At 46.5% G+C, this 26,062-nt stretch overlaps 1 pseudogene; it reads left to right on the top strand.

The window, feature by feature from the left end:
- LOC132585246 (proline-rich protein 18-like) overlaps positions 1-21,970 on the top strand; it is a 42,900-nt pseudogene extending 20,930 nt beyond the window's left edge.
- The last annotated feature ends 4,092 nt before the right edge of the window (positions 21,971-26,062 follow it).

Below are 26,062 nucleotides of genomic sequence, written 5' to 3'. Positions count from 1 at the left end.
TTCTGATGCAGGGCAGAGAATCTGTAGATTCTGGTCTGAAGAAATGCTACTTTGCCTTGAGGTTGCTAATTGCCAGGTAGGGTTTGGAGATCTCTCAGAATTACAATGGATAGGGTTGCTAAGTCCCCTTGTGGCTGCCGCTGGGGGACTTTTTCTCATGCATGCACAGCGCGATGACATCACCTGGAAGTGACACAGCTTGTGAGGACACTCTAGGAATTTTTAGGAAACTTTATGGTTTCACACTGGGACACTCTAGCAATTGGAGGGGGAACTCTGTGGCACCATAGAATCCCCCCCCAAAACTGTGAAACCATAGAGTTCCCCATACATTCCTAGAGTGTCTCTGTGTGATGTGCCCAGCACAATACATCATTTCCGGGCACCGCACTTGTCACTTGGTAATGGGATGCTTTGGGGGGGGGATCCCTGCTGGCAGGTTGGGGCCCACCGAACCAAGGGATCTTCTGTCCCTGGTGGGAACTTGGTAGCCCTTTCTCCAGTCCACAACAATCAGTTCCCCTGGGGAAAATGGACTGTATGGCATTATACCATGCTGAAGTCCCTTCTCAGCCTCCACCCTCCAAATCTCCAGGAATTCCCCCAAGCCAGGCCTGGCAACCCTTCTTTGCCTCATCTGTGTCCCATTGGCAAATATATAAAAAAGCAAGGGTCATTTTGTAGAAAAATAGGTGGTGGAGCTCATCCAGGGATTGTTATGCAGCTGCACTTACTATTCAATGGACAAGGTAGGTAGGGAGGAGGAGGGGGGACCGTCAGAAAGTTTCAGGAGCTGCGCTCCTGTGAGCTCCTGCTGAATTCTAGGTCTGTAAAAAAGTAACTACCACACAGACACCTGAAGACTTCTGTTCTCTCTCTTCTCAGAGCAGCTGGTTCGGTTAAGTCATGGCTGCTGAAAATTCTCACTGCTCAGAAGAGTAGGGTGAGCAAAGCCAGATTTTACCGGCTGGCTGAGGGGTCTCATTTTGCAAATCCACCAAAAGCAAGAGAAGGCATGCTTTTTAAAAGGGAGATTGATTTACTTGTGGACTGCAATTAAAAAATAATGCCTCTTTTGCTCCAAAGAAGCATGTTTTGTTGGAACTCACCAAATGAGTGGAGGGGAAGTTTGGTTTCTGAGATTCATTAAATTGCTCGCACGGCTGCAAAAACAAAACAAAACAAAAAAACCTTCCTTTCAGTTAAAAGTGAAAATTTACAGCCACAGTTGAAAGAGTTGCTTACATAGGAATAGTGTTGCTTAAGACAGGGGTGGCCAACGGTAGCTCTCCAGATGTTTTTCCCCTACAACTCCCATCAGCCCCAGCCATTGGCCATGCTGGCTGGGGCTGATGGGAGTTGTAGGCAAAAAAATATCTGGAGAGCTACTGTTGGCCACCCCTGGCTTAAAACAAGAACTTAAAAATCTTCATTCTCCATTTTGTGTATTTTTACAAAGTGATATGTTTAGTCATGATCTTAAAGTTCCTCAGACCATAGCCCTGCGGTGGTGGGAATGCCATCAAATCACAATTGGCTTATGGTGACCTTGTAAGGCTGCCAAGCTTGACTCAAAAAATGTCTGGGGACTTTGGAAGTGGAGCCAGGAGACTTTGGAGCCAGGAAACATGATGCAATACCACAGAATCCACCCTTCCAAACAGCCATTTTCTCCAGGGGAGCTGATCTCTGCCAGCTGGAGATCAGTTGTAAAGGCAGGAGGTCTCCAGGCCCCACCTGGAGGTTGGGAACTCTAACATCAATCTTAGAAAGTAAGATGCAAACACAGAGAGACAGAGGCCATATTTTTAATTGTGCATTAGGGTCCATATTTTTAATTCTGCACAGGCTGAAAGGCCCTCGGCAGTGTCTTTCTTTTTGCTGTGTTGAGCAGGGCGGTGACTTAATTATTTTTCTTGTTAATGGTGTTCAAGTTAATAATTTAATATGGCCCTGTCAGCTAAGGTTAAGGAAAGAACAGTGGGTGTAGCAAACAGGGTGCCTGAGGAACAGAAGGGAAGCAATTCATCTATCTGCCCTGCTTGACTTTCTAAATACAAACCAGTTTTGTTTACAGCAGGATGAGACGGTGATAAAGGCTGATAAGAACACCTCTGCCTTATAAAATGCTCCTCCTTGAAAAACTTGGATCCCAGCAAAATAAAAGAAAGTTGAACTGTCGGGCCAGTCACTGACAGGATTGTTGTGAGGAGAAACTGAGGAAGGGAAGTCAGTGTGGATGAAGAAAAGATGACACAGAAATGTGATAGAAACAACAGACAAATGGATTCCATTTTTAGGATACACAGCAGCAAATATGGCCTCCAAACATTATTGTGGTAATCAACAATATTATAGTATTATGGCCAGGGCTTTTGTTGAGCAGGAACGCACAGGAAAGCCGTTCCGGCTGGCATGGTGTCAGGGGGTGTGGCCTAATATGCAAATGAGTTCCTGCTGATTATGGCACTTCTATGGTTTAATATTTAGTTATATACTACTTAAGATTATAAAACTGTAATTTATTATACCGACTCATCTATTCTTGTACACTGCATGATAATTATACACCTTGGACATATGAAGCTGCCTTATACTGAATCGGTCCATCAAAGGCAGTATTGTCTCCTCAGACTGGCAGCGGCTCTCCAGGGTCTCAAGCAGAGGTTTTTCCACACCTATTTGCCTGGACCCTTTTTTGGAGATGCCAGAGATTGAACCTGGGACCTTCTGCTTACCAAGCAGATGCTCTACCACTGAGCCATCGTCCCTCCACTACCTTAGATTGCTTTGTATTATTTGCTGTATGTTGTATCTTAAGAACATAAGAGAAGGATAAGCCATGTTGGATCAGGCCAATGGCCCATCCAGTCCAACACTCTGTGTCACACAGTGGCCAAAAAAACAGGCATCATCAGGAGGTCCATCAGTGGGGCCAGGACACTAGAAGCCCTCCCACTGTGCCCCCCCCCACAAGCACCAAGAATACAGAGCATCACTGCCCCAGACAGAGAGTTCCAACAATACACTGTGGCCATACCATACCATACCAAACCTTTAATGGCATAATAGATTCAAATAAAAATACACAGAATATAAAAATTTAAACATTGGAGATAAAATCAAAATGAAACCGAGCTTACAGATGCATTCAAACATGGTCAGAATTAAATTTAAGGATGTCAGCCAGAAATTTTGCCACAGCCTCACTAACCACCCCCTCAGTATCACTCAATAAATAATAACAGGGTGGCAGAATAGACAAATCTGGGGGAAAAGAAAGCTTGCCAAATAAATCTTTACGGAGGTCATGGTAAAAAGAACAATCAAGCAATATATGCTGGATTGAGTCAGGAGTATTCGCTCCACAGGAGCAAAGTCTGTCGGCTAAAGGGACTCGCTGATATCTCCCTTGTAAAACTTTGGAGGAAAACGCATTTAGTCTAGCCAACATAAATGCCCTGCGATGACTTGGAATGGTTAAGTCTGATAGATAATTGGGCATTTTGCCACAGAAAACATAGAGACCTAAGGAAGCTGGAGAGCAAATATAAGGGTCTGTTGGCCGTAATTTCGTTTCCTCCGATTCCCACAGTCTCAGTTTAATACATCTGAAGATATATGACTCATCAGAGGTAGAAAAATCATCTACCTCTAACCCCAATTGATTGAGTTTGGACAGAAGCACTGCTGTCCAGGATGAAATATATGAGTCTCAATACACTGTGGCTAATAGCCACTGATGGACCTCTGCTCCATATGTTTATTCACTCCCCTCTTGAAGCTGGCTATGCTTGTAGCTGCCACCACCTCCTATGGCAGTGAATCCCATGTGTTAATCACCCTTTGGGTGAAGAAGTACTTCCTTTTATCCGTTCTAACCCGACTGCTCATTAATTTCATTGAGTGCCCACGAGTTCTTGTATTGTGAGAAAGGGAGAAAAGGACTTCTTTCTCTCCCTTCTCTATCCCATGCATAATCTTGTAAACCTCTGTCATGTCACCCCTCTGTTGCCATTTCTCCTTAATGATATTAATGCTATCCAAACTTGTTTATGCAACGTTATGTTTGTATATCTTCTAAACATTCAAGCAAATTTGAATGTAAAACCAGGAAACTAATCTTCTAATTTATGTGCAGTAAAGAAGGACCACTGTTTCCTTCTCTTACAATGCCATAATAAGAGCACTTTCCTGGGAATAAGCCTCAGCAAAATAAAATCGGACCTGATTCTGAATAGATGTCCTTAGGTCTTCTTGGGGCTCTTTTTCTAGCAGGAGCTCCTCTGCATATTAGGCCATCCCCCCCCCCCCCCCGATGTAGCCAATCCTACTGGAGCTTACAGTAAGCTCTGCACTAAGAGCCCTCTAAGTTCTTGGAGGATTGGCTACATCAGGGGGGCATGGCCTAATATGCAGAGGAGCTCCTGCTTGAAAGAGAGCCCTGGGTCTCCTTCCTAAGAGGGTATTCCTAGGAGAGACTACTCAGAGAATCCCACTTGGGTCTAACAATTAGCTGACTCCAAAGAAAGTGTCCTGAGTACAATATGGGTTTTTTACAGGGCTGGCATGTCCATTAGGTGACCCTAGGTGGTCGCCTATGGGCACAGCCCTGGGGGTGAACCAGTTGTACTGCACTGTGGCACTTAGCATGGCTGTCAGTGTAGCAAGGAAGGGAGCTCCACCCCGCTTTTCAGACGCTCCAGGTAAGGTGGCTGAGGTGAGGTGAGGCTGGCCGGGCACCTGTGGGGGGGGGGGAGACTGGGTGTTGGGGAAGTCTCACCTGGGGCACTATGTGGCCTGGTGCAGCCGCTGGGTTTTTATAGGGGTGAAAATACATTTTCAAGTACAGAAAGATTTTTATTTTACAAATGGGGGATTGAGTTGTAACTGATGACATTAAGCCAGGTCTCTGCTGCTGTTTTAAACACTCATTTCTGAACACAGATTATGGCTGGGGGCATACAGATTAAGCACTCCTTGGTGTTCTCCTTGGTCTGAGAAACACCGAATCCTTATCTATGACAGCAGAGCTACAACCTGTTGCATTATAACCCTTTCCTCCCATTTGTTGCTCATTGAGTGGGTGCATAACTAAATTTCTGAGCTGAAGATATATATGAGTCTTTACTGTATTGGGTCTTTACTGTGACTTTGTGGAATGATATTAGGAATCTGAAAATCTTAGTGAAAGTAAATTATCCGCCCCAAAGGTGAAATCTGTTTTCTGTTCAAGTTTAGGTGCTACTAACTGGCTACTGCATGTGCTCATGTTTTTTCTTGATTCTACTGATTTCTTGGGCAATGGCCTTTCTCACTTCCAATCAGAGATTTGCAAAGGAGGAGCACAGAGCTCCTCCAGCCAATCGCCTTTGGAGACAAGTCACAGAGAGCTGCAGTTCTCTTTCCCTCCCTCCGTTGTGAGGGAGGAGCCCTATTGTACTTTGTAAGTACTATGGCTGGGAAAATAGAGATCTGGGGGCAGCTTGTTCAGAGAGCCATAGAATTCATTGCCTTGGTCCAATTTGCTTGAAGCTTGGGAGTTCTTCACTCTGCTGCAATGTACTAAAAAGAATAACAGGAATGCCCATGGGGAAGAATGGGAGATGCCCGAAGCCCCATTAACTATATTGGGAGCCAGGAATGCCAATGGACTTGCATACGTTCATTGAAATACATTACAGCACACAAAAGTACCAACGCAAATATGGAACAGATTGTGAAAAATCTGCCTTGGGCCTGGAGTGAAAGCCTCCAGATTGGAATGATGGTCCTGGGGACTGGATTAGGCTTGCCAGTTCCAGTTCAAGAAATATCTGGGGGTGGAGCCAGGAGTGAGGTTGTGACAAGCATAACTGAACTCCAAAGGGAGTTCTGGCCATTACATTTAAAGGAACCACGCTCTTTTTAAATCCCTTCCCTTCCTTGGAAATAATGAAGAATAGGGGCACTTTCTTTTGAGGCTCATAGAACTGGACCCTCTGCTCCAATCTTTTAGAAACCTGGAGGGTGTTTTGAGGAGAGGCACTGGATGCTATGCTAAATGTTTGGTGCCTTTACCTAAAAAAAAAAGAGCCCCCCACCCAGCCCCAGGTACCCACAGATCAATTCTTCATTATACCCTATGGGAATCGGTCTCCTCAGGAAATAATGGAGTGTCCAGCAGACATTTCCCTTCCCCCCTGCAAGACATGATATTTGTTGATATGACCCACCTGGGGATTGGCAACTCCACGCTGGTGAAATTATATTCAAAATATCAAGAATTTTATTCTCCAAGAGCAAATGCTTGCGTGCGTTTCCTCCTTTTTCGCCTGTCTTTGGGAGACAAACTGGTTTTACTGGCCTCCGTTACACCACAGATTAAATCTGTGCCTTCTCCAACGCATCAGCGAGGAACAGAAAGTAATTATGGACTCAGGAACAAGACTTATGAATTTTATTAGAGCTAAATCTAGCTTCCACAATGGGTTTGTTCCTGAACTGCTAGTGTATTATGTTGAGGCTTTCACCGGGGGCAAACTGAATACTTGGTCAAAGGCAAGGAAACTTCTAATTTCCAAGCAACAGGGGAGGGAAGCAAATAGAAAAGAAGTACATGGAGGACAACTGAATAATCTTCGGCAGCACAAAGAAAGGGAACAGAATTAAGCTTCTTACAGAGGCAGAGCCAGCGCACGTTTGCTTGGCAGTAAATCTCTCTGTGCTCAATCAGGGTTTACATCCCTAGGATACAGAGGATTGTAAACTTTTTCACCTTTTAATTCTTCCTCCACAAAAGTGTATCCGGCCTCTTTCATCTCCCCAAGGCTGTTTTGTTAAATTACCTACATTATAAGCCATTCAGGGAAGAAATAGGAGACTCTAGATAAAATACGGCTGCTTGTTCTGGGCCCCCAGAAGATGGTGGGTTGTAAATCTCAGAAACAGGGCTTTTTATGTAGCAGGAACTCCTTCGCATATTACGCTAAAAGGTAAAGGTGTGCAAACACTGGTCATTTCGAACTCTGGAGAGACATTGCATCACAATGTTTTCACAGCAGACATTTTTACGGGGTGGTTTGCCATTGCCTTCTCCAGTCATCTACACTTCCCCCCAGCAAGCTGGGGACTCATTTTACAGACCTCAGAAGAATGGGAGGCAGAGTCCACCTTGAGCTGGGTACCTGAACCCAGCTTCCACTGGGATCAAACTCAGGTCATGAGCAGAGAGCTCGGACTGCAGTACTGCAGCTTTACCAGTCTGCACAACTTTCTGATTGATAGGGCTTTTTTGTAGCAGGAACTCCTTTGCGTATTAGACCATACACCCCTGATGTAGCCAATCCTCTAAGAGCTTACCCTGCTGTTAGTACAAGGCCTAATGGAAGCTTCAGGAGGATTGGCTACATCAGGAATGTGTGAGCCAGGGGGTTAATTCTAGCAAGAGCTCCTTTGCATATTTGGCCTCACCAAAACGCCATGATGTAGCTAGGCTTGCCAATCCCCAGGTCCCAGCGGGGGTTCTCCTGCTTTCCCAGAATCCTTCCCACTCCCAGTCAGGTGGCCAGCGAAGGGAAGCCCCACCCTCACAGCCACCATTTGCCTTTCCACCTCCGGAGGCTTCAGACTCCACTTGGAAAGGCTTCCTCTTGGGATGGTGTGTCTGTGTCTTTAAGGCTGAAGGGGGGTGGGGGCAAAACAACATGACTGCTCCCAGTGGCTGTGAAAGGAGCCCAAACCCATTGGTTGTGCAATCTTTTCAGAGGTCGTTTGCATAGGAAAGGTAAACATGAGCCTTTGGTTGTTCTGACTGTGCTCCTTTGAAGAAGTTGGAAGTTCAGCAACTCGTGAGTAGAAATGTCAATCCCCAGGTGGGAGCAGGCCCTCCCCCGCTTCAGAGTCGTCAGAAATGAGGGGGGGGAGAGAAATGTCTGCCGGGCACTTCATTATTCCCTATGGAGATCAATTCCCATAGGGTATAATAGAGAATTGATCTGGGGGTATCTGGGGCTCTGGAAAGGTTGTTTTTTTGAGGTAGAAGTGCTAGTTTTTTTGCATAGCATCTGATGACTCTTCTCAAAATGCTCTCCAAGTTTCCAAAAGATTGGACCACAGGGTTCAATTCTATGAGCCCCAAAATAAGGTGCCCCTATTCATTATTTCTAATGTAGGCAAGGCATTTAAAAGGTGTGTGGTTCCTTTAAATGTGATGGCCAGAACTCCCTTTGGAGTTCAGTTGTGCTTGTCACAGCTTTGCTCCTGATCCCACCCCTAATGTCTCCTGATCCTACCCCTAATGTCTCCACCTTCAAAGCCTCCTGGCTCCACCCCTAAAGTCCCCAGATATTTCTTGAATTAGACTTGGCAACCCTAGATGTAGCCAATCCTCCAAGAGCTTACCAAAAAAGAGCCTTGTAAGCTCTTGAAAGATTGACTACATCAGGGAAGTGTGGCCTAATATGCAAAGGAGCTCCTGCTACATAAAAAGCCCTGCTGATTGATCGAGTTGCAGTTTAGCATTAGGAGAGAAGTATGCTTCCCCCCCCCCCACCCCCATAGAGATGCCCACTCCTGACTGAGAAATTCCTAAAGGTTTTGGGAATGGATTTAGAGGAACCTGGAATTTGGGAAGGGAAGGGGCCTCAGTAGGGTGCCATGCCATACAGACACTCTCCAAATCGGCCATTTTCTAGAGATCATTTTGTAACTTGGGGGAGTTCTTCAAACTAGGATTGTCAACTCTGAGCTGGAAAATCCCTGAAGATTTTCTTTTTTGGGGGGGACTTGGGGAGGGCAGGGTTTGGGAAGGAACCTCAGCAGGTATAATGCCATAGAGTCCATCCTCCAAAGCAACCATTTTCTCCAGGGGAATTGATTTCGGTCATCTGGACATCAATGGGAATAGCAGGAGGTCTCCAGGTGTCACCTGGAGACTGGCAATCCAGAACCCAACTTGGAGGTTGACAGGAAGGGAAAAGGAAAGGTCCCCTGTGCAAGCAGCAGTCGTTTCCGACTCTGGGGTGACGTTGCTTTTCACGTTTTCACGAAGGACTTTTTACGGGGTAGTTTGCCACTGCCTTCCCCAGTCTTTTACACTTTCCCCCCAGCAAGCTGGGGACTCACTTGACCGACCTCGGAAGGATGGAAGGCTGAGTCAACCTCGAGCTGGCTACCTGAAAACCCAGCTTCCGCCGGGGATCGAACTCGGGTTGTGAGCAGAGCTTAGGACTGCAGCTTTAACACTCTGCGCCACAGGGCTCTTATGGAGGTTGACAAGCCAGCCCCAATAGCCCTCAGGAAACTGTTTAAACAGTTAGGGCACGGGCAGGCCTCGGATTCAGCAGAAGCTCGCAGGAGCACAGCTCCTGAACCTTTTGAGGGTTCCACCTCTTCCTTTCCACCTTGCCCATTGAATAGTAGGTACAGCTACATAACAATCTCTGGATGAACTCCACCACCTATTTTTCTACAAAATAACCCCTGGCTGGGGTGTCAAACATGTGGCCCAGGGGCCAAATCAGGTCCCTAGAGGGCTCCTATCAGGCCTCCAAGTAACTGGCTGTCATTTGCTTCCTTCTCCGTCTCTTTTGCTTCCATCTGCATCACAGCTTACTTTGCCAGGCTTGCTCAATCGCACAGGAATTACAGAGCATCCCCCAAGTTACAAAATGATCTCTAGAAAATTTTCTCCATTGGCTGAGGCTCCTCCCTTCAGGAGGAAGGGGGGAGGGAGAGCTTCCTTTGCCAAGCTCTCTCAATCACGCAGCAGAGCTACCAAGTCAACCCTCTCATCCCTCTATTGAAGCTCCTTTCCCTCCTGGTCCCCCATGGAAGGAAGGAAAGAGCCAGAGCTTCCTTTGCCCAGTTCCCTGGATCCCATGGGAGAGGTGCAAAGAAAGCACCTTTAAGACCGAATGCTAATGTTTTAATCTTGTTTTATTTTAAGTTTTTTTAAAAATCTTTAATTGTATTTGTGTCCTTTATAAAGTGCATATCTCTACTACCTGGCATTACATTTTATGACACACGTGGCCCGGCCCGACAAGGTCTCATTTATGGCCCTCATAACAAATGAGATTGACACCCCTGAGTTAGAGAATGGGGCTTCTTCACTTACGACAGGTTTTCAACCAGCACTCTGCTTCTTTCTCTTTCTTGCTCTCTCCCTTCTCCAGTCCTTCTCCTTTTTGACAGCGGCAAAGAGCCTTTGAAGGGTGATAATGCTGCACTAATGCCAGTGTTCCCGGCCAAATTGTTATCTATCTGCACATGCAAGACAGAAGGGAAAAGAATCAGTCGTGCGGCGGACAAGCGGGAAGCCCTTGATAAGAAACCTTGCATTATGTTTTCTTGGAAACACTTCAGCATTTCAGAATGATGCTATCTCATCGCTCAGAAACGACGGGGCAGAGTTCAGGACCAGGATGACTTGTTTGAGAAGACCACTCGAGACAGGCTAGATTTCAGTTCTCTCTTTTCTACAGAGCTTCAGCGTTTCGTTCCGGTTCCATTTGCGAGTGACCTCGAAGGCAGACAGCTGTCAGCTGACGTCCCCACAAGTGACTCAGCATCAACAACGGGATGGTTGCAGCTGGCTCCGTGTCAGGCATTTTCCTCCGCTTAAAGTGCTAGCGGGGAAATGCACTGCCAGCTCGAGATTGTATGTCTGCAGATGGAACATATAATCAGCTGGCGTGGCTTGAAGTTAACCAAAACTATTGTAAGGTGGGGGTGTCAAACATGCGGCCTGGGGGCCGAATCAAACCCCTGGAGCGCTCCTATCAGGCCCCCGAGCAACTGGCTGTCTTCTGCTTCCTTCTCCCTCTCTCTCACTTCCTTCCGCATCACAGCTTGCTTTGCCAGGCTTGCTCAATCGCACAAGAGGTACAGAGCAAAACTTCTATTTTCTCTGTTGGCTGAGTTTCCTCCCTTTGGAGGAAGGGGGGAGGCAGAGCTCTCAATCACAAAACAAAGCTACTAAGCCAAGTCTCTCTTCCTTCTGTTGGCCGAGGCTCCTCCCCCTCCTGGTCCTCTGGGGAAGGAAGGAAAGAGCCAGAACTTCCTTTGCCCAGGTTCCTGGATCCCATAGGTGAAATACAAAAGAAAGCACCTTTAAGACCAATGAATGATAATGTTTTTAAAGCACTTTTTTTTTCATTTTAAGGGTCTTTAAAAAAATCTTTAATTGTGTTTGTCTGGCTGATAACAGACGGGCAATTTGGGGTGGCTGGGAGGAGGTTCTATGCTGGAAATTTGGTGCATCTGTTTCAAAAAACAGCCCCCCCAGTGCCCCAGATACCCGTGGATCAATTCTCCATTATACCCCATGGGAATCGGTCTCCATAGGCAATAACAGAGTGCCCAGCAGACATTCTCCCCACCCCCACTTTCTGATGAGCCTGACACGGGGGGAGGGCCTCCAAACCAGGGGATCCCCTGCCCCCACCTGGGGATTGGCATCCCTATTTTCCAGACGCCTTTTCCTTCTGCAAAGTCCCTCTTCAAGACCTCCTTTTTCTACCAATAAATAAATAAATAAATAAATTCCTGCCCTGATTTTTGATGTAGACTTTTTTTTTTTAAAAAAAGAAGAAGATTCCAGTAAATGAAATGGCTTCCCTTTCTGAAGAAAGATGCTTTATCCTTCTCCTTTGTTGCACTCTACAGATGGAACTCCATTTTGAAACTCCTTTTTTTTCTGCGAAGTCCCTCCGCAAGATCTCCTATTTCTGCAAAGAAAATCCTGCCCTGGTTTTGAGGCAGACATTGAAAAAAAATTGAACACTTCCAGTAAACGGATTATTGTAAGAACAGCCTGAGAAGAATAACGTTGAGCAAATTCCCGCTCCTGTTTCCTTGGCATCCAAAACAATGTATTCTAAATAAAGGTGCTTAACATAAATTTTGTATTCCATGCATCCAACGCTTTGATTTTTTTTTCCTAACAAGTTTTTCTTTCGTTCCGCAAATCATTTTGGCTTTCTATTTGGGCAACTTTTTTTTTTTTTAAAGCTTTTCTAAAGATGATGTCTGTCTTGGCTTTTATTTTCAGATTTGATGTATTTGCTCGTTTGTGCCCATTCTGTTTCAAGACATGCACTCACTTGGCCTGGTCTTCCTTTAATAAAATGGAGTTGTTTTACTGGTTCTGGAGAGAAATTTTAAACCTGTTCAAAAACTTTCACAGGAAAATGCAATGGACAGAAATGAATTAGGGTCTTTTCACACATGAAGGACACTCATGCCCCTTCACTTAGAGTTTCCTCATCTCTTTGGGAAACCTGGTGGCCTCCAGAACCTGGAGTGAACTGGTGTTTTGACCCTTGCCTTAATTAGCCGTTCATCTTTATTAGCCATTTTTCATTTCTCCTTAGAATTGACATCTATGATTAGCCTTACTTTGAACCTTTCCAGACCATCAGGCATTGACAGTGTTGTGTGGTATTATTTGAGGGCTTACATGACACCAAAGTTCTTGTCATGTTCTCTGTGGAGAAAGTTTTCACTGAAGAAAAGGGTGGCCACTTGAATGTCAATATTCAGTACTGAAAATCGCTAGCGTAGTTGGGGAAGGACTCAAAATTCCATGTGAAAGCTGAAAATCTCTGGAAATAACACGGTTTTAGATAGTATTAATTATATTCCATCAAATTTTTGTTGATTTAGGGGTGGCCAGACTTTAGGGTTGCCAAGTCCAATTCAAGAAATATCTGGGGACTTTTTATTTATTTTTATTTATTTTTATTTATTTAAGATTTGTATCCCGCCCTTCCCACAAGTGGCTCAGGGCGGCTTTCCAATAGTAGATCCAACAAAATTACAATAGTTAAACATATAAAGGGATCCGTATTTAAAACAGATAAAACAGATAAAACCTTAGTTATTAATACACATTAATAAATATTGCAACTGTATATAAAGAAATCCAGCAAGTTACATTAAAATTCTCAAGCTAGTTATAGGCTAGCCGGAAGAGGGTCATCTTACAGGCCCTGCGGAACTGAACAAGGTCCCGCAGGGCCCTCACCTCTTCCGGCAGCTGATTCCACCATGTAGGGGCCATAACAGAGAAAGCCCTTTCTCTGGTGGACTTCAAGCGGGCTTCCTTCGGCCCAGGGATGGTAAGGAGATTTTGTGTTCCCGACCTCAGTACTCTCTGGGGAACGTGCGGGGAAAGACGGTCTTCAGGTAGACAGGTCCCAAGCCATATAGGGGCTTTTAAAGGGTGATAACCAGCACCTTGTACCGGACTCGGTATATTACTGGAAGCCAGTGCAGGGTCCGAAGACCCGGCTGAATGTGTTCCCGCTTTGGGAGACCTAATAACAGCCGGGCCGCGGCATTCTGCACCAGCTGCAATTTCCGAGTTCGGGACAGGGGCAGCCCCATGTAGAGGGCATTACAGTAGTCTAACCTCGAGGTGACCGTGGCATGGATCACTGTTGCTAGGTCGTCGCGCTCCAAAAAGGGGGCCAACTGCCTTGCCCGCCTAAGATGAAAAAACGCGGACTTGGCAGCGGCTGCTATCTGAGCCTCCATCTTTAGGGAAGCTCCAACAGCACCCCCAAGCTCCTGACCCTGTCCGCCGCTATCAGCGGCGCACCGTCAAAGGCTGGGGGTGGAGCCAGGAGACTTTGGGGGTGGAGCCAGGAGACATTAGGGGTGGAGCCAAGATGAAGGGCTGTGACAAGCATAATTGAACTTCAAAGGTCAAATCCTGCGGCGACCCTGCACTCGTGACGGGGTGGGGGGTGGGATGCGGCTTGGCCTCTGCTGGCACCTTCCTGCAAACGGGGGCAGGGGCCTCCACTTGCCTCTCTGAGACGGCTCTGCTGGATGTGAACGCCGGCCGACAGCAGCACCGCTCTTGGGACTCCCTCCTCCATCTCCCGCCCAGGGCCGCTCGGGCTTGGCGCTGCCGAGCACACGCTCCTGCGAGGAGTCTCGGCGCGGCGCAAGGAGGGCGCGGAGAGGCGGTGCTGCGCTTCTCGCTTAGCCCTTCCCCCGGAGGCAGTGCGGGTGCTGCAGCGCCGAAGTCTGGAGAAGCAGCAGCGGCGGCAACGAGTGCGGACCCCCCAGGCACGCCTCGCCTGACGCGGCAAAGCCTCTCCTGGCGCCAGGCTCCAACCCTGGCGGGGACTTGCGCGCCCTGCTCCAGGTCTCCCTCTTGAATGAGCGCCACCGCTACGACGACGTGAAGTATGAGGAAGAGGACGCCCGGTGCCACCGGGGCCTGTAAGCCGCTGGCGAAGGGCTGGTGCGGAAGTGCACCGAGTGGCTGCGAGGCGTCGAGAGCGCTGCGGCCCGCGACCAAGGCAACAAGCTGGATACCCTGCCCCACTTGAGTAACCCTGTGAAGGTCCCGCCGGTTCTTCCCCAGGCAGCAGTGTGGACCCCCAGGCACGCGTTCGCCCGACGCGGCAAATGCCTCTCCTGGCGCCAGGCTCCAACACCGGCTCGGGAAGCCTCGCGGTGCAGCCATTTCCCCCCCTCCCCCCGCTTCCATTTTTGGGGGGAGCGGGGGAAGAGGCGGAAAACCTGGGGTCCCCCGCCAGGGCGGGAGGGTTGGGAAGCCTACCAGACTTGCATAACATAGGTTTTTGAGAGTCCCAAGACATGAACGTCAGATGTCTGAGAGTCAGGAAGGAAGGTAGGAAGGAAGGACGACAGATGGGGGAGGGAAGAAGAAGAAGACATTGGATTTATATTCTGCCCTCCACTCAAGAGTCTCAGAGCGGCTACAATCTTCTTTATCTCCCTCCCCCACAACAGGTTGCCCTGTGAGGTGGGTGGGGCTGAGAGGACTCTCACAGCAGCTGCCCTTTCAAGGACAACCTCTGCCAGAGCTATGGCTGACCCAAGGCCATGCCAGCAGGTGCAAGTGGATGAGTGGGGAATCAAACCTGATTCTCCCAGATAAGAGTCCGCACACTTAACCACTACACCAAACTGGCTCTCTAGGAAAGGCAGAAAGAAAGCAGCTTCACTCTAAATGCGTTCTCCAAGCTGCTGGCAATGGGGAGGTGGGGGCTTCAAGAGCTACACAATATGTGTGAAAGAGCCACATGTAGCTCTCAGCCACAGTTTGGCCACCCTTTAGTGAATGCAGGTGAGATTGTTTACATCCCTTCACAATGGTTGACAGCTTTGAAACATTAAAGTAAAACAATAGAGATAAGAGCAGTGCTCCCTCTAAGCAAAGTTAGTGTGAGCTGGCTCACCGTTGTGTTGTTTTTTCACCTCCAGCTCACCCATTTTTGTCCTTAGCTCAGGAAGGATGGCCCCAGAGCAAACTAATTTAGTAGCAAAATCACTTGCTCGCAACCTTAATGCCAGCTAGCTCAGGAGCAGAAAGCGTTTTGCTCACGAGACTCCACTGCTTAGAGGGAGTATTGGATAAGAGTAACATATGGAAAAGCAGAGGTGGAATTCTAGCAGGAGCTCCTTTGCATATTAAGCCACACACCCCTGATGTAGCCAGTCCTCCAAGAGCTTACAAGGCTCTTTTTTGGTAAGCTCTTGGAGGATTGGCTACATCAGGGGGGGTGGGGCCTAATATGCAAAGGAATCTCTGCTAGAATTCCACCCCTACATATTAGGCCACACAACCCCTGATGTAGCCATTCCTCCAAGAGCTTACAAGGCTCTTTTTTGTCTTGAAGGATTGGCTACATTGGAGGGGGGGGCTAATATGCAAAGGAACTCCTGCTAGAATTCCACCCCTACATATTAGGCCACACACCCCTGATGTAGCCAATCCTCCAAGAGCTTACAAGGCTCTTTTTTGTAAGCTCTTGGAGGATTGGCTACCTCAGCAAGGTGTGGCCTAATATTCAAAGGAGCTCCCACTAGAATTCCACCCGTGTTGAAAAGAAGTGTAAGGCAAAAATGATAGACACATTTCCATGTGACCAACCAACCAGTGGGATGGAGGCCTTTTTTTATTGTCAAGGAATCTTTTTCCTCAAGAGCTCTGGATCTTAGAGGTTATGCAGTCTATTAGGAAGTACCAGTAGATCAGGGGGAACAGAAGACCAGAGCCAGGGGTGTGGGAGGTTCAATTACCCGGGTGGTGTCAGGACCTCATCTAGAAGTTCTTTAACTTTATGAAATGTTATCTTAAAACTTCCCCCCCCCCCCCGGGGGAATTGCATATGCTGGCAATTAAGATAAAACCATATCTACCCCTCCTTTCATTCAAGCCATTTGGGCGGACTTTGATGAGTTAAGTTGGGTCTTTTCAGATGAAAAATCGATTTATAAGGGGGCACGCTCCCTTATTTGCTTCCTACGGAGCTAATGAAGTACAAAAGAGCTCTACAAAAAAAAAAAAGCCAGCTTCTGTCTGGTTAAACATCATCAAGAATTCTAATTAATGCCGAGCGGTATATTAATTAGCTTCTGAATTCTCCACTTTTCATCTTCATTACTAGCCCACACAAATCCATCATTTCGACACTCCTGTTTGAAATATCAAAGCTGTAGCTGATTTATGAAAGGAGGGGAGATGTACGCTAATGTATGTCAGCGCTGTTGTCAGAGGAACTTAAGTGCGGCTCAAGAGGAGGCTGACATAAGGGAAAAATCAGAAGACAGCTCCTGAACCCAGAACTTGGAGGAATCAAGAGAAAGAAAGAAAGAAAGAAAGAAAGAAAGAAAGAAAGAAAGAAAGAAAGAAAGAAAGAAAGAAAGAAAGAAAGAAAGAAAGAAAGAAAGAAAGAAAGATAGATATTGGATTTATATCCCACCATATAATCTGAATCTCAGAGTCTCAGAGCGGTCACCATCTCCTTTACCTTCCCCCCCCCACAACAGACACCCTGTGAGGTAGGTGGGGCTGAGAGAGCTCTTGCAGCAGCTTTCCTTTCAAGGACAACTCCTGTGAGAGCTATGGCTGACCCAAGGCCATTCCAGCAGGTGCAAGTGGAGGAGTGAGGAATCAAACCCGGTTCTCCCAGGTAAGAATTCGCGCACTTAACCACTCCACCAAACTGGCTCTTGTTATGTTGTGCTCTTGTTATGGTAAAACATAGCCTACACTTATTATGAACTACTCAGATGATATGCACCTATCTTTGGGTTTAACACCACAGTCTCCCATAGAAAAGCTGGCTATTTTTTTTCTTTTTGTCCTCTCACCCTTTCCTCAAATACATTTTCATTTTCCATGCTTTGTGTGTTCCTGTTGCTTTGAGGGTTGAGGGCTTTTCTCTTCCGCATGTGCTTTGCGTCCTCCAGTGGCCAATTTGATATTACATCAATCTGTATCAGGCATAAAAACCTGCAGTTTCAATCTACAGGGAGATACACCGGCTATAAAACAATGTAATATCAAATTGACCATTAGAGGCAGCAACACGTGCGCAGAAAGCAAAAGGAACACAGAAGAAAGGAAAATGAAAATGTAAGTCCGTTCACCTGGCCAACTTTGACATTTCCTTCTTTGAATTTCATGTTATTCTTTTTTCCCCCCCAAGCTATTTTTCTTTATTTGGCTGTGTTTAATCAGTTGCGTATTTCCTCATTCTTCTCTTCTTCTCTCTTTTTTTTTTTTTTTTAAAATTATTCCTGAGGTGCTTTCTCCTTATTTATGTGTTTTATTTCAAACTTTTCTGTCCTGCTTATCTCCTTCGACTCAAGGTGCCCTTTTCCCTTCTGACTTTTAAGATGTGTTTAATATTCATATTGATTCTTTTTCAGGCCCAGCCATTTTACATTTTCTTTCTTGTCAGATAATTCGAGTTTGTTCTTTGAGCACCTTGTTCTGGTAGCCCAATTATAGATTTTGTTAATTGCTCAATTTCTAATTATCTTTTTATTCCTCTTTCCTATTATCTCATCACCTGTAAAGTGACTTATTCGGCTTCTCCGCTCTCCTCTGGTACACTTTTTTTTGCCTTTCATTTTAGGTATTTTTTTCTTCAGCTCTGTCTTTTGTTTTCTTCATTGTCTCCTGCTTTCCTTTCTGTCCCAGATTATTTGACCCCAATTTCCTTCAATCTGATCGGGCGACTGGCTTGCTGCTTTCCCTAAATTCCTTTCTCAGATTGCACCATATTTTGTTTGACCAGTGGATTATCTCTAAATGCATCCTGTATGTTGATGGTAGATACCCATTTCTTAAATTACATGGTTCTGTCATTATAAGCTTGCCTTGTGTTCTCTGATCAACAGGCCAGTTCCTAGGCCTAAACTGAGTTACACACTTCTGAGCCCATTTAAGTCTAAGGGCGTTTTCGCACTGACCTTCAAGTGGTGCGACCACCCTCCTCACGCCGGCGGATCTGCAGGGATTTCGCACCAGAAGCGCCGGCGCACCCAAAAGAGCCGGCGACTTTCGTCGCGAAACCAGCTCAAACGTTTTCCTGCTTCTTGGCGGTTTCCGTTTGAGCTGGTTTCGCGGCGGAAGTCGCCGGCTCTTTTGGGTGCGCCGGTGCTTCTGGTGCAAAATCCCTGCAGATCCGCCAGCGTGAGGAGGGTGGTCGCACCACTTGAAGGTCAGTGCGAAAACGCCCATTGTCTTTCTCTCTTCTGCTCATTTCTCCTGTTGTTCTTTGATTTTCTCTTTCCCCGAAGATTTTTCTTCCAGTTTCACTGATAAAATTGAGCTCGCTGACATATTTATTCTACCATTTATTGCTGTCACATAAACACATGAAGCCACCAGGGTTTTTTTGTTTTTGTTTTTTGTAGCAGGAACTCCTTTGCATATTAGGCCACAAACTACTGTTAGGGCGCTTCTTCTAATTTCTTCTTCTAATTTCTCCTGTTCTGTGATTTTTCTCTTTCCCCCAAGTTTTTTCTTTCAGTTTCACTGATAAAATTGAGCTCACTGACATATTTATTCAGTACTGGGTCCAATGCTTTTTAACATGTTCATTAATGATTCGGAGTTGGGAGTAAGCAGATGATACTAAATTGTTCAGGGTGGTGAGAATCAGAGAGGATTGTGAGGCACCCCAAAGGGATCTTTCCCAAGAAGAAAGGTTAAAATGCTTGGGGCTCTTTAGCTTGATGAAATGTTGACCGAGGGGTGATGTAATAGAGTTTTACAAGATTCTGCATGGTATAGAGAAGGCATAGAAAGAACTTTTCTTCCTTTCTCACAATACAAGAACTCATGGGCACTCGATGAAATTGCTGAGCAGTTGGGTTAGAACAAATAAAAGGAAGTCCTTCTTCACCCAAAGGGTGATTAACACATGGGATTCACTGCCACAGGAGGTGGTGGCAGCTACAAGCATAGTCAGCTTCAAGAGGGGATTGGATAAACATATGGAACAGAGGTCCATCAGTGACTATTAGCCACAGTGTATTGGTGGAACTGTCATGGGTACTGGGGACCCTGCAGAAGAAGCTGAGCCTGCAGAAGAAACTGTGCCCCTGCCACCTGCACCAGTGCCCCTGCCTCCTGCTGGAGAAGAGCCAAGCCCCCCTGCCTCGCCCTCTCGGGTGGCTCGCGTGCGTGACCGCCTTCGTCAGGACCTCAGGGATCGGAGGAGGGCGGCACGCTCACGAGCAAGACGCTCCCTGAGCCCTGAGTTTTGAAAGGATTCTGACCCTTCTATGAGTGAGGATGCTTGAGTCTCAGCAGGATCCTGGCTGCCTCTCTGAGCCAGCAATTAGCCCAAATGGGCAACAGACAGCAGAGGGCTATATAGCTGTAGGCTTTGGGAGGAGGCTTTGTGGAAGCAACTAGTCAGTTTCCTGATGTTCTAGCATCCACCCCGGCTTTTGACTTTGGCTTCTGGACCCCTGACTTTGGCTTTGACTTCTGAACCCCCTGACTTCGGCTTTTGAACTTCTGACCTGCGATACCTGGACTGTAATTCGGTTTTGGCGCCTTGGACCCTCTTTGCTCACCAGCTACAGACCTTGGACTGCCCCTGGACTTTGCCTGACCTGGCCCTGGCCCCAGCCCGTGACAGGAACTCTCTATCTGGGGCAGGGATGCTCTGTATTCTTGGTGCTTGGGAGGGGCAATAGTATGAAGGCTTCTAGCATCTTGGCCCCACTGATGGACCTCTTGATGGCACCTGGGTTTTTTGGCCACTGTGTGACACAGAGTGTTGGACTGGATGGGCCATTGACCTGATCCAACATGGCTTCTCTTATGTTCTTACATACCATTTATTGTTGTCACATAAACACATGAAGCCACCTGGTACTGAATCAGATCCTTCATCCAACAAAGTCACTGTTGTCTACTCAAACTGGCAGTCAGGGTCCCAGAAAGAGACCTTTCACTCACTTACAGGCTTGGTTCTTTTAACCAACAAGCAAAAGAGACCTGGGGTAATTATATGGCTAAAGAATGAAAGAAAAGCCCCAGGGTGACAAAAGACTTAAGTACTTAATAAAACTCTAAAGTATTTAGCATCTTTAAGTAAGAACAATATGTAAAGTTACAAAGCCCACTTTAACGAGGAAAATTTACAAACAACGAAGTAATACAATATGCAGTGTGACACAGTGCAGTAACTCAATGCGAACGCCATTTGCTCTTAACAAAGAGATGTCAGTCTCTTCTTTCAGCTCCAGCACTTCAGCATAGGGCTGTTAAACTCCTGCTGGGGGCAGGGGATCCCCCACCCAGGAGGGCCCCAACCTGCTGGCGGGGAGCAGGCCACTGGGTGGATCCCTGCCCCCCATAGATCCCCGTTGGCGCTTGCCATCCCTGGTGGTTGATATCACCTGGAAGTGACATCATCACACTGGGGACACTCTAGGACTCGCACTAAAACTCTATGGTACCCTAGAGTTTTATCGCGAGTTCTAGAGCATCCCCAGCACAACATCCTCCGGTGCGATGATGTCACTTCCGAAACTCGGCAACCCTATTGAATCATAATGTCAGTCACGCAATGGAGGAGCCGAGGGGCAACTTTGCGTGGCTGGGCTGAGGGCAGGTCTTTTTTTTGTCTAGCAGGTACTCCTTTGCCTATTAGGCCACACCCCCTGATGTAGCCAATCCTCCAAGAGCTTACAGGGCTCTTCTTACAGGGCCTACTCTAAGCTCCAGGAGGATTGGCTACATCAAGTGGGAGTGGCCTAATAGGCAAAGGAGCTCCTGCTACAAAAAAAGCCCTGGCTGTGGGCGTCTGTTGGCCTGAATCCAGCCCCGTTCCAGACAATGAACAAAATTGATCTCAGCTGCATGATTAAGTTTTGTGTGGCTTTCCAGGAGACTATTCACCCCCCCCTCCCCTCTTCAGTCAATGACAGTGTGGGAGGCAGATCCCGTCCCAGTTGCTGCTGCCCAGGACTTCCGAGGCACAAATAATAAATAATCTATGCAAGCCAGCTTCATCTGTTTCCTTTTCTGAGATCTCCCTTTCCCACAATATACAGTTAATTAACTAATGTGTCTTAAATTTTTTTTTTGCCTCAAACCATAGAAGAATATCCAGAATACCATTGGCAGACATAAAAATACAAAGCCACTGCCCCACAAATCAGTGCAGCCATCGAGAAGGTGACCTTGGACGGCCCTTTGCTTCGGTTTTACTGCAGTGCTAGCAAACAAAGCCAATTTATATGCAGCGGCCACATCTGTCTGTTCAGGAAGAAATCCAAGTTGCCGACAAATTATAATAAGATCCTCTAGACCACGAGGCAAACTAGTAGAAGTAAATCAAACACCTGTGCCAAAAAACTAACACTTCATTTCAAGTAGAAAAGTATTAACGTATTTATAAGTGCACAAGCATCCAAAGTGTTCTAATAGCAATTACAAAACATTTAAGAACACCAAGTCCCATAAAGAGTATGTCAGTTCCACTGCGTGACTCCGGAAGAATTCTCAGTCCTCAAAGGGTTGTGTAAACTCCCAAATTATTTCTAAAACAGGGTCTGTCCACAGAAATCGGCTTCCAAGGGAAATTCACCTTCACAGGATCACCAGCTTGATATGGCGTTTCACTGCGTACAGCTTTTTCATAAGCCGAACAAATATACTGTGGATAAAGTGCAGCGATACACAAAGTAACAAAAGACACATAACTATACTTCTTACAAACAAAGTTATGACAATAAGACAGAAACCATAAAACAATACCTTGCAATGCCATCCTGTAACTCTTGTACTCTTGTAACTCTTTGAGGACTGAGAATTCTTCCGGAGTCAGACGGTGGACTTGACATAGCTGCAGTACTGCAGTCCTAAGCTCTGCTCACAACCTGAGTTCGATCCCCGGCGGAAGCTGGGTTTTCAGGTAGCCGGCTCCAGGTTGACTCAGCCTTCCATCCTTCCAAGGTTGGTCAAAGGAGTCCCCGGCTTGCTGGGGGGAAAGTGTAGATGACTGGGGAAGGCAATGGCAAACCACCCCGTAAAAAGTCTGCCGTGAAAACGTTGTGAAAGCAACGTCACCCCAGAGTCGGAAACGACTGGTGCTTGCACAGGGGACCTTTCCTTTCCTTATGGGACTTTGTGTTCTTAAATGTTTTGTAATTGTTATTATAATGCTTTGGATGCTTGTACATTTATAAATACTTTAATACTTTTCCACTTTAAATGAAGTGTTAATTTTTTGGCACAGTTGTTTGATTTACTGCTCTGTACTGTGCCGGCACTGTTTCTCTCTCCACTAGGCAAACTAGGCAATTACCTAGAGCGCCAGCCTTCTGGGGGTGACAAATTGAGACCCCCATGTGCTGCGATGATGTCATCAGTGTGTGTGGGGGGGCAGAAGTTAGCCTTGCCTAGGATGCCACACTCTAAGGCCAGCCCAGCTTCCAGTTAGAAAACCGGATTCAGGATTTCTTTCCTTGCACTTCTTCAAGGAAGTTTGTTGTCATTGTTCGTTAAAGGGAATGATAGAGAAGGAAAAGAAACTTGACATATGAACCTCTTCGGCTGTCTTATAATGAATGGAGCCGTTGGTCTATAGAGAGTCAGTTTGGTGTAGTGGTTAAGTGCGTGGACTCTTATCTGGGAGAACCGGGTTTGATTCCCCACTCCTCCACTTACAACTGCTGGAATGGCCTTGGGTCAGCCATAGATCTGGCAGAGGTTGTCTTTGAAAGGGGCAGCTGCTGTGAGAGCCCTCTCAGCCCCACCCACCTCACAGGGTGTCTGTTGTGGGGGTGAAGATAGAGGAGACTGTAAGCCTTGAAAGGGCAGCTGCTGTGAGAGCCCTCTCAGCCCCACCCACCTCACAGGGTGTCTGTTGTGGGGGGAGAAGACAGAGGAGATTGTAAGCCTTGAAAGGGCATCTGCTGTGAGAGCCCTCTCAGCCCCACCCACCTCACAGGGTGTCTGTTGTGGGGGGAGAAGACAGAGGAGATTGTAAGCCTTGAAAGGGCAGCTGCTGTGAGAGCCCTCTCAGCCCCACCCACCTCACAGGGTGTCTGTTGTGGGGGGAGAAGACAGAGGAGATTGTAAGCCTTGAAAGGGCATCTGCTGGGAGAGCCCTCTCAGCCCCACCCACCTCACAGGGTGTCTGTTGTGGGGGTGAAGATAGAGGAGACTGTAAGCCTTGAAAGGGCAGCTGCTGTGAGAGCCCTCTCAGCCCCACCCACCTCACAGGGTGTCTGTTGTGGGGGAGAAGACATGGGAGATTGTAAGCCACGCTCTGAGTCTCTGATTCAGAGAGAAGGATGGGTTTGTCAGCCTCCAGATAGTAATACAATACACCCGTGTAAAATAATATAGTCTCTGTACGCTTCCGGTGTTTCATTTTCACACCTACCTCGTATATAACAGGGGTGGCCAAACTGTGGCTCTTTCACACCTACTGTGTGGCTCTTGAAGCCCCCACTGCCCCATTGACTGACTTGGAGAAGGCATTTCTCTCTTTAAATCACTTCTTCCTTCCGCAGGGCCTGCAAGACAGAACTGTTCCAACAGGCATTCAACATCTGACCCGGGAGAAGACGGCCACCCCACATCTCTAAAGAGCTATGATTGCTATCTGATCACCATCAGGAAAAGAATCCGTCTATATTAAAGACAGCACCATAGAATGTTTTTTTTTTTAGAATGTTTTAATTGCAATTATATTTTATTGGTTTTTAAATTGTAAATGCAAACATCTACATTGACTGTTAGCTGCCCTGAGTTCTCTTGCGGAGGGCGGGATAGGAATTTAAGGTAAATAAAATAAATAAATAAATTCTTCAAGTCAAGCCAGCCAGCAGCTTAGAGAATGCTTTTAAAGTTAAAATTGCTTTCTTTCCACCTCTCCCTCCCCGTCTAATTGCCATTCTTCCTTCCTTCCTTCCTTCCTTCCTTCCTTCCTTCCTTCCTTCCTTCCTTCCTTCCTTCCTTCCTTCCTTCCTTCCTTCCTTCCTTCCTTCCTTTCTCCCTCCCTTCCAGAGAGCCAGTTTGGTGTAGTGGTTAAGTGTGTGGACTCTTATATGGAAGAACCGGGTTTGATTCCCCACTCCTCCACTTGCAGCTGCTGGAATGGTCTTGGGTCAGCCATTGCTCTGGCAGAGGTTGTCCTTGAAAGGGCAGCTGCTGTGAGAGCCCTCTCAGCCCCACCCACCTCACAGGGTGTCTGTTGTGGGGGGAGAAGACATAGGAGATTGTAAGCCGCTCTGAGTCTCTGATTCAGAGAGAAGGGCGGGGTATAAATCTGCAATTCTCTTCTTCCTTCCTTCCTTCCTTCCTTCCTTCCTTCCTTCCTTCCTTCCTTCCTTCCTTCCTTCCTTCCTTCCTTCCTTCCTTCCTTCCTTCATCTGATGTTTATTCTCTGCAACCATTACATTAAGCAAATTTGGCCACCCCTTTAAAATAATATAAACATTATTTTAAACATTGCTCATAGCCCATTTGCAAAATGTGTGGCGTTACAATGTATTCTAGAACACTCTAGGTTCACAAATCATTTCCAAAATCATGGACGTGCCATATCTGTAGACATTTATATCACATTGTTCCTACCCACGATGTGGGGGAAATTTAAATGTCCTTTAATCCCAGGGATCGTTGTGTATTGCCCCCCAGAAGTGAGTGGCTTGATGCACTTTTCTGGACTCTTATGTTTTTGTTGCCTTCATTAAAAGTTGCAACCTTTAAGAACCTCTTCAATGATCTGGAACTAGCAAATATCACATATTAAGTCTTCCAGTTTTTCACTCATTTAAACCCACCATTAGCACTTCTACCATACCTATTTCTCATTCCAAGCTTACACACTGCTTTCATAATTTTTTTTAACGCAGACTGCAATTGCTCCAGGAGTTTTCTGCGTGGGTATCATTCTCAGTTCTCAAAAAGAAGGAGGAACCTTACATTTTTTAAAGACATGGACTTCCAACATTCCTGTATTATTTAAAGAAACCATCGCCAAATGATCTGCTTCACTACTTTGCAAACTCAATTTTTATGCATGTGACAAGTTAATACTTATGTCTTATATCCCACGGCCCCGTGGCACAGAGTAGTAAAGCAGCAGTACTGTGATCCGAACTCTCTGCTCACGACCTGAGTTCTATCCCAGTGAAAGCTGGTTCAGGTTTCTGGCCCAAGGTTGACTCAGCCTTCCATCCTTGTGAGGTCGGTAAAATGAGTACCCAGCTTGCTGGGGGGGGGGAGCGTAAAAGACTGGGGAAGGCAATGGCAAACCACCCCGTAAAAATTCTGCTGTGAAAACGTTGTGAAAGCAACGTCACCCCAGAGTCGGAAACGACTGGTGCTTGCACAGGGGACCTTTCCTTTTCCTTATATCTGCTTAATATCGCTTTCCATTCCTTCAGCTACCCCAGATTCTAATCACGGAATAATCCACCAGATTACTGTAGGTAATCTATCATTCTTTACAGGATTATTATAGATTGTGTGTCAGATTGAGACCAATTCAGTTCACACGTCTGAATCCAGAAGGTCTCTTTCTGCAGTTAAGGTTTTTGGGACATCATTTGTGTTATATTCATGACCTGTATGTTTAAATGTCACACATCTAAACATACCGGGTCCAATTCTATGAGCCCCAAAAAAAGGCACCTCCATTATTTCCAACGAAGGGATTTAAAAGGAGCACAGTCCCTTTAAATGCGATGGGTGGGACTCCCTTCAGGGTTCAATCCTGCTTGTCACAACCTCGCTCCTGCCTCCACTCCCAAAATCCCCCGATAT

This window comes from Heteronotia binoei, chromosome 16 (assembly GCF_032191835.1).
Source record: "Heteronotia binoei isolate CCM8104 ecotype False Entrance Well chromosome 16, APGP_CSIRO_Hbin_v1, whole genome shotgun sequence".
Classification (NCBI taxonomy): domain Eukaryota; kingdom Metazoa; phylum Chordata; class Lepidosauria; order Squamata; family Gekkonidae; genus Heteronotia; species Heteronotia binoei.
This window is presented reverse-complemented; position numbering and strand designations above follow the sequence as displayed.